At 41.7% G+C, this 14,869-nt stretch overlaps 1 pseudogene; it reads right to left on the bottom strand.

Annotated features, from left to right (window-relative positions):
* Nucleotides 1-9,512: 9,512 nt before the first annotated feature.
* LOC118901209 lies at nt 9,513-9,803 on the bottom strand (annotated as a pseudogene).
* Between the last annotated feature and the right edge of the window lie 5,066 nt (nt 9,804-14,869).

The raw sequence follows: 14,869 nt of genomic DNA, 5'->3' as shown, positions 1-14,869 counted from the left end.
TTTCTGGCAGCGCTGGCAGCGGCTTTGTCATCTGAGTTATTGAAAGTGGCGGCTGCCGTCCAAGTCAAGTAGGGCTGGACCTTGGAGATTATCCCAGATAGTCACGAGGCGGGCGAGGGGCTGAGGTGCCCTGCTCGTTGGCATTACCTCGCGGAATCCTCTGTGATCTGCCTGCCCTCGTTTTACAAATGGGGGAAACTGTAGTCCTAAGAGGCAAAGTGACTTGTGTGAAGTCACACAACCAGGTGTTGTGTTATCAGAGAGCTCTAACTCCCCAAAAAGTCTGCTTTCATTAATAAGATTTATTAACACCGCAAGAAAACCAAGGCACACTGTTCTGAGAAAAAAGGCAAGTTTCAGAACAATATGTATAATATGGTCCCAGTTTCTAGGGGAGCAAAAAAAAGGTATGTGTGTATGTGCTTGAGTGTACATTTTTAAAATTCAGGAAGATTATACACTAACCGCCTGTAGTTGTTTCCTCTAGGAGGTGAGACTCTGAGGGACTTTCACTTCCTATTTTTTATGGTTTTTTGTTTGACATTTTTATAAAGTGCATATATTTTTGTAAGCAGGGAAATAGTCAATATCTTTGAGCCTCACTTTCCACCTACCTTCCAGAGTAATAATGCAAATGTATTTAGATAATGTATCAGTATGGAAAACGCTTAGCACAGTGAATAGCCCATCAGTAAATTGCAAGGTTTGTTCCCTTCTCCTTCCCTCTAATGGTATGGCTTTGTGTATTTGTCAAAATACTACTCAGAATCATTACTGCCACTCTGCTCTGATACTCCAATCCTACTACTTGGAAATTTATCCCCAAAGGCGTTCTGATCTGCACTAGAGAAACCTGAAAAGATAACAAAAAGCAAAACCCGTGGCAAGACAAGGTAGAGACCTGTTCCACTCTGCTTGCTTTACCTGTCTCCACAGGTGTAAGCATACCCCAGGCAAACAGCCTTGCTGCACAGGGCAGGCAAGAAGAGTCGCCTCTGTGATTACTGAGGCCCCAGGCAAATCCTGTTTTGACTGGGATCTCAGATCTTCAAAAGTGAACTTGGGAAATCCTGACAAGCAGCCAATGCCCAAACCTCCCCCTACAGGAAAGTTGCGAATTAGATTCCCCTAAAGGCACCTGAAGTTGAAGCCACCTCCTGCACCTCCAAGGGCCATGGCAATTTCAGACCAGAGCCTATAAAACCAACTAAGACTGGTTTTCTGATCAACAAAATGCAGCTCCTCTGGGCCTTAGTAGGAGCTTTTTCCTCTACCAGGCATACCTTCTCCCAGATACCCATATGGATAGCTCATTTGAGCAAATACACAAAGGAGGCTGCACACGTTTACACTAATGTCACCTTCTCAGAAAGGTCTGATCATCCTGTACAAAATAGCAGTTCTATACCTCCAGAATTCCTAGCCCCCTTGCCTTGCTCTATCTTTCTCCATAGCACTTATCACTATCTGACAAACTAGATATTTTTCTTATTTATTGTCTGTCCCCCTCCCCCCTCAAAAATACAAGCTTCATGAGAACGGAGATTTTTGTCTGAATTGTTTGTTACTATATCCCCATTGCCTAAAACAGTGTCTGGCTTATAGTATAGGCTCAATAAAAATTTACTGAATTATAAACCAGGACAAATTCAGTGTGGACCCACCACATTCAAGCAGGACAGCCCAGTTAGAGGGAATGTAAACTCTTGGGTCACTCCAGTGTGTAGGCTCTGTGGGCTTCTGACCGGTTTCCTGTCCAAAGCATTCCTCTTCCCCCATCTTCCCTTCCTACCATTTTACTCTCTCTTTAAAAATTTTTGGAGACATTTAACTGAGTTGTCTTTATGTAACCGGAGAAGGCACTAGATTCTCCAGCTCACTCATTAGCTCCAGCATGTCTGATTAAGCCTTTACTGGTTATGCTCTGGCGCCTGCTATGAAAGTAACAGGTAGACTGATATTCATTTAAGCAGGTGCTATTGGGGGCCGCAGCAGTTCCATTATACAAAGAAAAGTATGCGGGTGCCCACAAGGTGAACCACAAGTTATCTTTTCTTCCAATCTAATAATCTCTCTTTGCCCTTGAGGCTTCGAGTTGGGAGAGAAGGGAGGACAAGGAGCATGGGGATGGGACGAGGGGTAAACATTTAATGAACACCTACTAGATGCCAGGCACTGTGCTAGGTGTCAGGGACACAATTATATGCAAGACCAGGGTGTCTGCCCTCCGGACTAGCTCTGGCTGGTTGGAGGAGCCGGATGACTGAAGCACACACCCTCTGGCTTCAGAGTGGAGGCTGGATTGGATGGGACCAGGGCTGGAAGGAAGATGGAGGCCAGCTAGGAGCCTGTGGCACTCCAAGCAAGAGATGAGACTAGACTGGTGGCAGTGGGGATGAAGATTGCAGGGGCAGGGGTAGGATTTGGGAATTATGGAGGAGTGGAATCAGCTCAACTTGGTGATTAATTAGCTAAGATGAGTGAGGAGCAGAGATAGTACGTGATTGGCAGGTTTCTGGCTTGGGCATCTGGGTGGATGATCGTGCCATTTGTGGGCAGAGAGAACTCCAGAAGAGGAGACCATGGGACATCCAGACACGCTCTTTTTGGTAGAAGCTAAAACAAACAGGGACCCATAAACAGTAAGCAGTACTGGGACCTGAAGCACGGCTATCCTACCCCACCCTCGTGAAGGCTTCAGCTGTTACCTGTACACTGATGACTCCCAAATCTTACCTCCAACCCAGACCTTTCTCCTGAGCTGCTACCCAAATACCTAGGGACATTTCCACTTGGGTATCCTACAGGCATCTCAAACTTAATTGTACCAGTTGCGTTCAGAAGCATTTTTGGAGACTCAGTTCAGAACGGTGAAGGAGGCTTTAGTCCTGCTACCTTCGACTGTATTGGGCTGGCCAACAAGTTCATTCAGTTTTAAGTAAAAATAAAAGGCACGTTTTTCATTTTCACCAAGAACTTTATCGAACAACGTATTCATTAACTGAACGAACTTTTTGGCCAACCCAGTAGAACTCAGTTCCCATTTCTCCAGCGTGTGATTGTGTCACCACCTGCATCAGAATTACTTCAAGGTCTTGTTAAATTACAAACTCACGGGACCAACCCAGACCCACTCAATCAGAATTGCTTGGGATGGTGCCTGGGAATCTGCAGTTGGACCAAGTTCCAGGGGATTCTTAGGAACACGCATGTCTGAGAGGAGGATAGAAGGGATCAGCTGCCAATTCACAGAGCTTCCACGAATAAATGACTATTTTAAGCTTAATAGTAATAGTAATAACCATAATATTTGTAGCTGCAAAACACTTTTACATACCTTATTTCATTTGAACCTCTTGCAGCCCTATGAAGTCTTTTTCCCCTCATCTTAGAAATAAAAAACTGAGATTCAGGGAGACTAAATGATTTATTCAAGGTCTCAGGTTGACGTTTCTGATTCCAAGTCCACCAGTGCTCACAGCAGCAACACTGAATCAGTCAACTTGTGAGACAGGCCACGTGGCTGAATGAGGATGAATACACCCCACTTCTGAAGAGTATTGGAGCTCAGACTCACCATGCAGGGTCTCTGTAATGGCTGGAGCATTCTGCCTGGGGCAGGGATCAATCAGTTTAACCCTGGGTACCACAGATAACAGATCAGAGGTATAAGAGCACCTGGAGCTCTCTAAGGTTCTGGGGTACCTTAGAATTTCACCTCTTGCCCTTACTTCTAATCTTGATGTTCTGGGCTGCCCTTTGTTTAACCTACAATTTCTGAGATTTCTTTCCACCCAGTCGTTTGCCTGACTCTGCCTGTGATTGTTCCCTTGAACTCCTATCCTTTAAGACTCAACCTAGTCATCCCTGGCCCTCACCCCTCAGCTTGCACTTGGTGTTTCCCTCTCTCTGTTCCCATGGCTTAGCGCCCTGTTTGTGCTTATCACATTGCTTTGTAACTATCTGTCTGTCTCATCTCCTTGATTATAAACTCCTGAGAGCAGAGAGGATGTCTGGCCGATCCTCCAATTCCTAGCATAGTCCTTTGAAAGGAGGTACTCAAGAGCTGTTTGTTGAATTAATGAATGAATGAAGCCCACCTGGCTGTACTGCCTGGGACTCCAAGTTACACGCTCAGTACAGAGCTTCCATCACCATTGCCTTCAGCAGAGAAATCTTTTCTTACTGTGGTCAGTGCCATACAAAGTTCTGAGCACTTCTGAAAACTGGAAGTGGCCCAGCCCGGCTGATAACCCTTGGCCTTGCCTTAGGGGGCAGGCTGTTTACACATTAGCTCTCAGCCCACTGAAAATCGATGACATACAAATTAAAACAGATGCCCTTTTCACTTACTAAATTTGCATTAAAACATCTACTGGCCAGTGTTGATAAACATAAAGTGAAGTGGGCGTTCTCACAAAGCTCCAGAATGAGCTATTATACTTTCCTAGGGATGGCATTATAAATGATCACCGCCACCAACAAAAAAAATGTTCATACTCTTGAACCCAATGTACTACGCTTCTAAAATTTCCCTTAAAGAAATAATTTTAAAAAGACAAGATGCATGTAGAATGGGTTGTTTGTAAGAGCACAAGTTATTTGTAATAATGAAAGTTATTTACAATAGTAGAAGCTATAAGTACTCAGAGGCCACAGTGAAGCATCCTCCAAGAACTTAGGAATGAGGAAACTGCATTTCCCACTGAGTGCTGAATGGCAGAATCAACCCAAAATGGATCAGAAACCAAAGACAAAGTCAATGGAAGGAGAGAGAAAAGCTACTGGCTCACAGGACTTGATTGAGGGCATCAATTCCCAAAATAAATATTGTGCCCATCAGAAGAAGTTTTGCACACAGACATGCAGAAATCAAGAGAGTGACCATGGGCAGAGCCCATTGAAGCCCTCGTGTGCATCTCGGCCAGCAGATGTCCTGAGTTCTGTTCTATGACAAGACCATTCCCAAGATGAGAAGGAGGCACTAGACCACGAAAATGGGGCCATTAGAGGTAGTCCACCCTTTTCCTCGTTCCAAGCTCACCAGGGGACCATCTGATCACCCTGGCACTTGACCACAGGAAGAGTTGTGGCATTCTGGTGTCTTTCTCCTGGTAAACTAAAAAGGAGTTTACAATTATGTTAGCCTTCCAACACAGGCCAAAGGGGATGCCGTTTATGCCAGTGCTACCATGCACACTCCCTGTGTGTGCGATAGTTGTATTTCTTACTGAACGACAAGAAGGGTGGCATTCTGATGTCTCCCTCAGGCTCCTGTGCAGTGAAGTTAGCACAAATCAATCTTTCAGAAACTTCTCATCACTGGGCACGGCAAGAACAGTTCCAGCCGGCCTGTTCTTCACACCAACTGCACATGCAGGCGTCTAATCATGATTTCTACAGGGAAAGAGAAATCTGAAACAACCAAAATGTTCAACATTAGGGAAAAGCTTAAATAAATTATGCTATACCCGTCCCATGCAATATAATGTTGTCATTTAAAATCTTTTTTGCAAAGCCTACTTTATTATTTAGAGAAATATTCACACTACATGTTAAAAATGTGTGATTCAGGGACTTCCCTGGTGGTCCAGTGGTTAGGAGGCAGGGGGCATGGATTCAGTCCCTGGTCTGAGGACTAAGATCCTGCAAGCTGTGTGGCATGGCCAAAAGAAAACAAAACAAAAAAAATATGTGATTCACACTTCAAAAAAAATTTTAGGCAGTTTCTTATAAATTAAACACACAATTACTACATGACCCAGTAATCAAGCTCTTGGACATCTGTCCCAGGGAAATGAAAACATATCTTCACATAAAAACTTGTACATGAGTGCTCATAGCGGCTTTATTTAATTGCCAAAAACTGGAAGCAACCCAGATGTCCTTCAACTCTTTTTGGTAGAGGCTAAAATAAACAGCGACAACAGGCAACATGGCTGACCTACCCCACCTCCTCTAGTTAAACAAACTGGTACATCCATACCACAGAATAGTACTCAGCAATAAAGAGAAGTGAATTAGTGATACACAACTGGACAGATCTCAAGGAAATTATGCTGAGTGGAAAAAAACAATTCTAAAAGGTTATATATATATATATATATATATATATATATATATATATATATATCAAAAGGCAGTTATAATTCATTTATATAACATCTTTGAAAAGATAAAATTTAGACATGGAGAACAGATCAGTGGTTGCCAGGGGTCAGGAATGAGTGAGCGGGTATGAGAGTAAGGGGGTGTGATGATAAAAGGGCAAAATGAGAACTCCTTGTGGTACTGGAACTATTCTGGGTTTCACTGTGGTTGTGGATACATGAAACTACACACGTGATAAAACTGTAGAGAACTAAACACACACACACTCACAAATGTGTATAAGTAAAAGAGGGAAATCTGAATAATATCAGTGGATTATAAATGTCAATATGCTGGTTGTGATATTGTACTATAGTTTTTCCAAGATGTTACCATTGGGGTAAACTTGGTAGAGGGTACATGGGATCTCTCTTTATTATTTCTTACAACTGCATGTGAATCTACAATTATCTCAAAATAAAAAGTTTAATTTTAAGTGCAATACAGAATTGTAGATGCAACATGATTGCTTTATATAATATTTTTGATCTATATGTACACACAAAATATTTACAATTATTGGCTTTAGGTAGTAGAGATTTTATGGGTGATTTCTGACTTTGTCTATATACTTTTTAATATTTTTCAAATTCCCTACCATGAACATGTATTAATTTTATTTTATAAATATAATGACTATCTTTAAATATAGCATGTTCATTTTTCATAACCATATCTTAGTGGCGACTCACACAAAGCTTTTATCAACTATCCACCCAAAACTTTTTAATATAAATTGATGCTAAACTAGGAATTCCCAATCCTATGCTTATACAATTCAGTTTTCAGAACAAAAGATAGGACCTTACACCTGAACTCTGATGATCAAGTTGTCCAGCTCCCTCAGTTGCAACATAAAGACCTTGGGTTAAAAAGAACCCTGGGGTCCTTCCAGCCCGTACAGCCCATGGGCCTCATGCTGGTATAAGGCACCTGCTGGGAACCTTGGTCTGTCTGTTTAGAGATTATCTCTAAGATTATCCCAAAGACTGAAAGTGATCCACCTTCTCCCAGACCACATATCTCCTTTTTTTTAAAATAAATTTATTTATTTTTATTTTTATTTATTTTTGGCTGCGTTGGATCTTTGTTGCTGAACGCGGGCTTTCTCTAGTTGCTGAGAGCGGGGGCTACTCTTCGCTGCGGTGCGAGGGCTTCTCACTGCGGTGGCTTCTCTTGTTGCAGAGCAGGGGCTCTAGGTGCGCGGGCTTCAGCAGTTGTGGCACGTGGGCTCAGTAGTTGTGGCTCGGGAGCTCTAGAGCACAGGCTCAGTAGTTGTGGCGCACAGGCTTAGTTGCTCCGCGGCATGTGGGATCTTCCTAGACCAGGGCTCGAACCCATGTCCCCTGAATTGGCAGGCGGATTCTTAACTAATGCACCACCAGGGAAGTCCCGTGATCATATCTCTTGAGGAGTAGCTCAGATTAGAGTGAGAACTGCCTGCCTCCAGCCCTGTGCCTTCCACCCCACGTGGCAACAAAGTCCCCATTTGCACAGGGCAGTAAACCGTCAATAATGGCATAAGACTGCCAGCAGCAGGAATCCATGAGTTTATGAGTCTATAAAATCATTCACTTTCACTGCTGGAACAATTCACGTCTCCTAGGTTAATAAGAAATATGCCTTCGCAAACACTGAGTTGAGGACAGCATGGGGGAATCCCGTCTCTGTTGCCACATTTCCTAAAAAACAACTCCTTGCTCTCTGCAATCCTGTTTCTACCTTCTGCGATAATTAGGGCAGCTTCCCCTGCCTGTCCCCCGCACCTCTCTCCGCCCCTGTATAAATATATTCTGATTCTCTGAAGAACCCTGACTAATACACCTTGCAAAAGTTTTCTCCACTTTCAAATGAATTCACCATTCCTTTAAAGTTGTCTAACATAAGGAATATTATGCAGCCATGAAAACAAATGAGGTAGATCTCTATGTACAAATATGAACTCATTTCCAACTCATATTATTGAATGAAAACAGCAAGTTGCAGAGTGATGTATTTATGTAAAGTTCTTTCCTTCCAGAACTCACAAAACTATATTTTCCAAGGGAATACCTGTAGGTACGTAAACATCTAGCAAAGGATCTGGGAGCATTCATACCAAACAAATAACAGTAGTTACATCTATAAAGGTGGAGAGAAGACCAAGGTGGGCTCAAATGTTTTCATTTTTACAAGGGGAATGTGTATTCTTTGTATAATTAAAATTCATTTTATGTAGCAAGTGAATAAAGGAGTTGACCAATGATTTGATTTACAAGAACTGAACCTGCCTGACCCATGGTCTTCCTCATCCTTTCATTTCATCCTTCCAGCTCTCCAGGGTCAAAACCAGGGAGTCACCTTTGACTCCCCTCTTTCTGTGGTGTCCTCCCACCATCAACCCATCAGGATATTCTGTGGGCTTTGTCTTCAATATCTAGTGATTTCTAACCTCGTCCACCACCAGCTCTCATATTTTCTCACCTGTGTTATTGTAAGGGCTTAACTCGCCTCCAGGCTTCCCCCATCACTTCCTCACTGCCTCTTCTTGATACGGCAGCCAGAGAGGTCCCAGGAAAGCCCTGCCCCCTGCCCTTTGCTCCTCTAACCTCATCTCTCACCATCCTCCTCCTCACTCACTCTCTCGCTCTGCTCCAGCCACAGGGATGCCTTGCTCTGCACTTGACACAACCCCGCCCAAGGGGTTTTGCATTTGCTATGCCCTCTACCTACTTAAAGTGGACCGCCTCCCCCTGTACTCCCTATCTCCCTCCCCTGCTTTATTTTCCTTCTTAGCATTTATCATATCACCATCTTTTTAGGAACGAAAAAAAGGAAGTTGTTTATTGAGGGCAAGAGGATGTGACCAATATAAAAATCAAAAGCATATCTGGGACTTCCCTGGTGGCGCAGTGGTTAAGAATCCGCCAGTCAATGCAGGGCACACAGGTTCGATCCCTGGTCCAGGAAGATCTCACATGTCGCGGAGCAACAAAGCCCGTGCGCCACAACTACTGAGCCTGTGCTCTAGAGCCTGCAAGCCACAACTACTGAAGCCCGCGTGCCTAGAGCCCCTGCTCCGCAACAAGAGAAGCCACCGCAATGAGAAGCCCGCGCACAGCAACGAAGAGTAGCCCCCGCTTGCCGCAACTAGAGAAAGCGTGTGCACAGCAACGAAGACCCAATGCAGCCATAAATAAATAAATAAATAAATTTACTTTTTAAAAAAAGCTTATCTGGCTTTAACTGACTCTGCTTTCTCTGCTCGTCAAATGGGAGTTGGATTTTATTTGTACCTTTTCTAAGGGGCCCTATCTGCTCATGAAATCCTTATACGGGGGAAGCTATGGGACAGATTCCTTAAGCGCCCCAGCGGGAGAAGTCTAATCATGGTGGGAGTAATTGCTCCATGCTGCATTCTTCTTTCCCTTCTGCTTCATGTGCACCACAAAATAGTCATCGCATGCAATAGTGAGCCCAGCATTTAGCAAAAAGAAGCTCTGGAAGTCCACTTAACCATCTTACTACTGGTCCAGGTCCTTCAATATTTTGATTTTCCAAAAATCCAGGGAACTCCTTTTCCATGAGTATCCTCAGGTCCTCCTTTGTAGAGTAGACTTTATCCCCAGCAATTTGTGAAACGTGAGCATCATGGTTTCCATGGCATGTTCCATTTGACATGGCCTTTCAGTGAGGTCTGTTGAAACCTTAGCGGAAGGTGTGGAGGGGTCACTTGGCTAGCTGGGATGCGGGCTTAGTTTATCACCTTCTAATATACTATAAACACATTTGTCTTTTTTTTTTTTTTTAATCTTCCCAGGACTAGAATTAAAATTCAACAAGGATCAGCACTTATGTCTGTTTTGTTCATTGTCATATCTCCAGCACCTAAAACAATGTTTGGCACATAGTGGACATGCAATAAATATTTCTTTAATGGGGAATTCCCAGGCAGTCCAGTGGTTAGGGCACCATGCTTCCGCTGCAGGGGGTGCAGATTTGATCCCTGGTCAGGGAACTAAGATCCCGCATGCCATGCAGTGTGGTCAAAAAAAAAAAAATTATTGAATGAGTAAAGAATATATTTGACCACAAAGTTTCATGAGTTACACTATAATAATGGGAAAAAACCCAAAATGAGACCACATTGATTAGCTTTTGAATTTTGAGTAAATCACTTAGCCTCTTTTTTTTTTTTTTCAATTGTGGTAAAAACACACACACATATGCAAAAATCCTCAACAAAATACTAGCAAACAGAATCCAGCAACACATTAAAAGGATCATACACCACGATCAAGTGGGATTTATCCCAGGGATGCAAGGCTTCTTCAATATACGCAAATCAATCAATGTGATACACCATATTAACAAATTGAAGAATAAAAACCATATGATCATCTCAATAGATGCAGAAAAAGCTTTTGACAAAATTCAACACCCATTTCTGATAAAAACTCTCCAGAAAGTGGGCATAGAGGGAACCTACCTCAACATAATAAAGGCCATATATGACAAACCCACAGCAAACATCACTCTCAATGGTGAAAAACTGAAAGCATTTCCTCTAAGATCAGGAACGAGACAAGGATGTCCACTCTCACCACTATTATTCAACATAGTTCTGGAAGTCCTAGCCACGGCAATCAGAGAAGAAAAAGAAATAAAAGGAATACAAATTGGAAAAGAAGAAGTAAAACTGTCACTGTTTGCGGATGACATGATACTATACATAGAGAATCCTAAAACTGCCACCAGAAAACTGCTAGAGCTGATTAATGAATATGGTAAAGTTGCAGGATACAAAATTAATGCACAGAAATCTCTTGCATTCCTATACACTAATGATGAAAAATCTGAAAGAGAAATTATGGAAACACTCCCATTTACCATTGCAACAAAAAGAATAAAATACCTAGGAATAAACCTACCTAGGGAGACGAAAGACCTGTATGCAGAAAACTATAAGACACTGATGAAAGAAATTAAAGATGATACCAACAGATGGAGAGATATACCATGTTCTTGGATTGGAAGAATCAACATTGTGAAAATGAGTATACTACCCAAAGCAATCTACAGATTCAATGCAATCCCTATCAAATTACCAATGGCATTTTTTACGGAGCTAGAACAAATCATCTTAAAATTTGTATGGAGGCACAAAAGACCCCGAATAGCCAAAGCAGTCTTGAGGCAAAAAAATGGAGCTGGAGGAATCAGACTCCCTGACTTCAGACTATACTACAAAGCTACAGTAATCAAGACAGTATGGTACTGGCACAAAAACAGAAACATAGATCAATGGAACAAGATAGAAAGCCCAGAGATTAACCCACGCACCTATGGTCAACTAATCTATGACAAAGGAGGCAAAGATATACAATGGAGAAAAGACAGTCTCTTCAATAAGTGGTGCTGGGAAAACTGGACAGCTACATGTAAAAGAATGAAATTAGAATACTCCCTAACACCATACACAAAAATAAACTCAAAATGGATTAGAGACCTAAATATAAGACTGGACACTATAAAACTCTTAGAGGAAAACATAGGAAGAACACTCTTTGACATAAATCACAGCAAGATCTTTTTTGATCCACCTCCTAGAGTAATGGAAATAAAAACAAAAATAAACAAATGGGACCTAATGAAACTTCAAAGCTTTTGCACAGCAAAGGAAACCATAAACAAGACGAAAAGACAACCCTCAGAATGGGAGAAAATATTTGCAAATGAATCAACGGACAAAGGATTAATCTCCAAAATATATAAACAGCTCATTCAGCTCAATATCAAAGAAACAAACACCCCAATCCAAAAATGGGCAGAAGACCTAAATAGACATTTCTCCAAAGAAGACATACAGATGGCCACGAAGCACATGAAAAGATGCTCAACATCACTAATTATTAGAGAAATGCAAATCAAAACTACAATGAGGTATCACCTCACTCCTGTTAGAATGGGCATCATCAGAAAATCTACAAACAACAAATGCTGGAGAGGGTGTGGAGAAAAGGGAACCCTCTTGCACTGTTGGTGGGAATGTAAATTGATACAGCCACTATGGAGAACAGTATGGAGGTTCCTTAAAAAACTAAAAATAGAATTACCATATGACCCAGCAATCCCACTACTGGGCATATACCCAGAGAAAACCGTAATTCAAAAAGACACATGCACCCGAATGTTCATTGCAGCACTATTTACAATAGCCAGGTCATGGAAGCAACCTAAATGCCCATCAACAGACGAATGGCTAAAGAAGATGTGGTACATATATACAATGGAATATTACTCAGCCATAAAAAGGAACGAAATTGAGTCATTTGTTGAGACATGGATGGATCTAGAGACTGTCATACAGAGTGAAGTAAGTCAGAAAGAGAAAAACAAATATCGTATATTAATGCATGTATGCGGAACCTAGAAAAATGGTACAGATGAGCCAGTTTGCAGGGCAGAAGTTGAGACACAAATGTAGAGAATGGTCATATGGACACCAAGGGGGGAAAACTGCGGTGAGGTGGGGATGGTGGTGTGCTGGATTGGGCAATTGGGATTGACATGTATACACTGATATGTATGAAACTGATGCCTAATAAGAACCTGCAGTATAAAAAAACAAACAAAACAACTAATACTAAACTTTCATTGGGTTATTTGTATGGAAATATGTTAATATAAATGTTTCAGACATTACATGAAAAAAAAAAAAAAAAAAAAACACACACACATAAAATGAGATTTACCCTCAACAAATTCATAAGTGTACAGTACTATATTGTTAACTATATGCACAATGTTGTACAGGGATTTCTAGAAATTTTTCATCCATGACTGAGACTCTATACCCATTAAACAGCAATTCCCCATTTCCCTCTGGCAACTCCCCCAGCCCCTGGCAACCACCACTCTACTCTCTGTTTCTATGAGGTTGATTACTCTAGATGCCTCATATAAATAGAATCATGCAGTATTTCTCATTCTGTGACTGGTTTGTTTCACTTAGCATAATGTCCTCAAGGTTTATCCATCTTTTTTATGACTGAATGATATTCCATTGTATGTATATACCACATTTTCTTTATTCATTCATCTGTCGATGGACATTTAGGTTGCTTCCACCTCTTGGCTATTGTGCATAATGCTGAAATGAACATGCGTGCAGACATCTTTTTAAGATCCTGCTTTCAGAGAAAAACAAATATCGTATATTAACGCATGTATGTGGAACCTAGAAAAATGGTACAGATGAGCTGGTTTGCAGGGCAGAAGTTGAGACACAGATGTAGAGAACAGACATATAGACGCCAAGGGGGGAAAACTGCGGTGGGGTGGGGATGGTGGTGTGCTGAATTGGGCGATTGGGATTGACATGTGTACACTGATGTGTATAAAATTGATGACTAATAAGAACCTGCAGTATAAAAAAACAAACAAACAAAACAACTAATACTAAACTTTCATTGGGTTATTTGTATGGAAATATGTTAATATAAATGTTTCAAAAAAAAAAAAGATCCTGCTTTCAGTTCTTTCAGATAAATACCTAGAAGTAGGATTGCTGGATCATATGTTAGTTCTATTTTTAATTTTTTTAGGAACCTCCATACTGTTTTCCCTAATAGTTGCACCATTTTACTATCCCAGAAACAGTGCACAGGGTTCCAATTTCTCTACATCCTTGCCAGACTTTGTTTGTTTGATAATGGCCATCCTAACAGGTATGATGTGATATCTCATTGTGGTTTTGGTTTGCATTTCCCTGATGATTAGTGGTGCTGAGCACCTTTTCATATAGCTGTTGGCCATTTGTATGTCTTCTTTTCAAAAACCTCAGTTCAAGTCCTTTGCCCGTTTATTAAAAAGTTTATTTGTTTTTTTGCTATTGGGTAGTAGGAGTCCCTTACATATTTTGGATATTACCCCTTATGAGACATAAGATTTGCAAATACTTTCTCCCATTCTCTGGGGTGCATTTTTACCCTGTTGAGTGTTTCCTTTGCTTTGCAGAAGGCTTTTAGTTTGATGTCTATTTTGTCTTTCGTTGCCTGTTCTTTCAGTGTCATATCCATGAAATCACTGCCAAAACCAATGTTATGAAGATTTTCCCATATGTCTTCTTCTAGGAATTTTATAGTTTCAAGCCTCAACTTTCTATATGAGTATTTGTATAGCTCTTTCTACGTTTCAAAACACTTTCATATACATTAAACCCTTAAAACAGAAACCCCAGAAGGAGGTCCCTTGGTGCTGAGTCATGATGACAGGCCCTGAGCCTTTGGGAGTTTTACTCTAGAGGTCAGGGGAGGATGGGTACTCTCACCCTGGGACATGTCTTGGTAGTCATATATCTGCCCTTCTACAGCAGAAAGTGCCCAGCCATGCTGACGCAGCAATACCTGCTCCCCATAAAGGAGCCTACTATATTCCCAGCCTCTCCTGGAAGCCAGAATCTGGCCTTGTGCAAAGGAAATGGAGGGCAAAAGCCCATCTGAGATTGCATCCAAGGTTCCTCTTAGCAGAAGTGCTGGGAGCTCATAACTGGAGTCAGAGAATGTACCTCTTCATGGATCTCTGCCTTCCTCATCCCTCCCTATAAGCTACTGTCCACAGACCTCAGTTCACAGCTGAGGGTCTTTTGCTCTGAAACTTACAAAATCGTGCAAATTTCTCTCCAGTCAAAGATAGTTAATATTCCTTTCACTAAATGCCACCCAAGGAGCCGTGGTGA

Source organism: Balaenoptera musculus, chromosome 9 (genome assembly GCF_009873245.2).
Source record: "Balaenoptera musculus isolate JJ_BM4_2016_0621 chromosome 9, mBalMus1.pri.v3, whole genome shotgun sequence".
NCBI classification, from domain to species: Eukaryota; Metazoa; Chordata; class Mammalia; order Artiodactyla; family Balaenopteridae; genus Balaenoptera; species Balaenoptera musculus.
The sequence above is the reverse complement of the archived record's forward strand: the minus strand, read 5'-3'. Positions and strand labels throughout refer to the sequence as shown.